Source organism: Gymnoscopelus braueri, assembly GCF_963280865.1.
Source record: "Gymnoscopelus braueri genome assembly, chromosome: 2".
Taxonomy (NCBI): Eukaryota; Metazoa; Chordata; class Actinopteri; order Myctophiformes; family Myctophidae; genus Gymnoscopelus; species Gymnoscopelus braueri.
The window spans coordinates 7,388,548-7,390,901 of NC_137604.1; the positions used below are offsets into that span (position 1 = coordinate 7,388,548).

Sequence of the window (2,354 nt, forward strand, 5' to 3'; positions counted from 1 at the left end):
TAAATGTGATTGACCAATCAGAATCAAGCATTCAACCAAGCTGTGTAATAAGCTATGATAGTCCCATAGTAAAAAAACATATAGAGAGGGCACTGGATATCCCCTCCCATCCACTTGCATTGAGTGTCTCACCCAGCACATGGGCCGAATTAAATCACCCCTTCTTCCAGGTTGTGAAATATGATGGGCGAGGCCTATCTGGGGCTTCTTGCGACGCGTTTCGGGCGCAGCCCCGTGCGCAAGCTCGTGCGCAAGCACGTGAGTCGAGCCCATTGGTCGAAACGGTTTTCGCTCGTTCACGTACAGTGGCCCCAACTGCAGTACCTATGAATGGCCAGCATGTCCAATGCGCTTCAATGCAACCAATGGGTTCTGGGGGCTTGGATAGTCCACACTCTCACATCGCATCGAATCACATCGCATCGAATACGCTTGTCTTAGATAACATCACACAACAAGAAGAAAAAAATACATGATTATTTTTCGTTTTCTATTCTTCTTTTTAATTAGAAGTGAGTTGACTGCTTGAATACAGTAATGACATTTAAAACAACAACTCAAAGGATCAGATCAGAGCAGTACAATGAAAAGATTGACCAGCAATAAAACCCCCAGTGTGCATCGTCTGTATATAAGGTTATGACATGTACTATGCTTCTCATGTTTCACAAAGTAATGGAAGAGGTAGTGTTGCTTTTATTCATAACAAGGATGTCTATAATCGCTGTCGCATGTCCAAAACTTGACCTTATACTTTTCAGGAAATGGAAAAAAATAATAACCTGTGTTTCAGTGGATCCAATGTAGTTATTATTTAGTCAAAAGCACTTTAATTAATACCTTTCATTGTTTAAATATTCCTAAAACCGCTACACATACTTACAACAACTTTCAAAAGATAAAAATAGCAAACTCACAACACTTAACTATTGTTGCTACTTTTGTGACACTGTTATGATGAAGAAAGGCAATCATTTTACGATAAAGGTTTTTGCGCTGACAGCAACAATAGTATACGTTTTATCCCCCCCCAAAATAGCTCTTGGTTTATTGCTCAACTCCAATAAAGATATCGGTTGCTCTTATAGGTGACCCATAAGGGTCCATTTGGTTCCATTTGTCCACTCTCAGAGTTGAATGAACACCCAGGACTTCACAGTGTAAAGTATTTATATTCTGCTGTTTCTCAAAGTGCGGTCCGGGGACCACCAGAGGTCCCAAATGGACCCTCACGGGTCCATTTGGTTCCATTTGTACACTCTCAGAGTTGCATTTACACTCACAGTGTATTTCCCTGCCTGTTCTCGTAGAGTGGGCAACAAAACAGATGACGTTGAATGTAAAATATGGATGATTATAAAACAATTATAATAGTCTACTATAAAATGTCATAATGCATAACAACATAAGAACGAAACATAGTTGGATATGGCAGTAAACTACACATTTGTGTTCTCCATACAACACTTAAAAAAGTTTAATTAATTGCTGATTAAAAAAGGGTTATCATAAAATGTATTCTGACACTGAAAGAAAAACAAAAAAAATCCTTAAGCTTAAAGGAGCACTTCACCCATTTTCAACCTTATCTTCTCATTAGATGCTCATTGCAATATGAAACCATGTTTGTCTACTCGGGTCTGTGTCTCAGTGGAGGGCTGTGGACAGTTCAGAAACCTGCCTACCAGTGACGTCATCGGTAGGCAGGTTTGGTCATTTCAGATTTTTTTTTTATTAATACGAGAACAATTGCTTCTATTTTAGCATTTCTGCATGCTAACTTTCCAGGAATAGAAAGCCTGCAGTTTATATTAGCTTGGATTCCCTATTGATGATGTCACTGGTAGGCAGGTTTCTGAAGACACAGAACGAGTAGACAAAACATTGTACCATTTTATAATGAGCATTAGTGAGGACCAATTAGCTATATGAAGATATGTTGAAAATGGGTGAAGTCGTCCTTTAACTCATATATTAAGTTAGTCCATAGTGCTCAAAAAATACTTGAAATGGCTAAGTGCTAAGTATTAATACTGATTACATTGATGAATAATACTTTGAATGGGAGCTGACGCAGTTCGTGTGTGTTCGATAAAAACGCACAGTCAATACCAGATCAACATCAGTAGTTGTATTAATTCCCACATTAATTAACAGATCAAATGTAATTTCAAAACAACTGAATACATCGTAATTACAAATTTATATTCAAATTCATAGAAATTGTATATTTTTTTTTCAACAACATGCTTTGAGCATTTGTTATAAAATATATATATATATATACCCATTAATAATATGGGTAGAGAGGCCGCCTGGAAAACAGACGGTCCCAGGTTTGATTCTTGGCCGCG

The 2,354-nt window shown here is 37.9% G+C and overlaps 1 protein-coding gene across 6 annotated transcripts in view; it reads right to left on the reverse strand.

The window, feature by feature from the left end:
- Positions 1-476: 476 nt before the first annotated feature.
- The window catches only part of LOC308100334 (equilibrative nucleoside transporter 1-like), a 29,917-nt gene continuing 28,039 nt past the window's right edge, over positions 477-2,354 (reverse strand). For all 6 annotated transcript variants that reach the window (XM_080449347.1, XM_080449349.1, XM_080449350.1 and 3 more), the window contains one exon: positions 477-2,354. This exon is cut by the window's right edge and continues 732 nt beyond it. The gene's annotated coding sequence lies outside the window, so the exon portion shown is untranslated.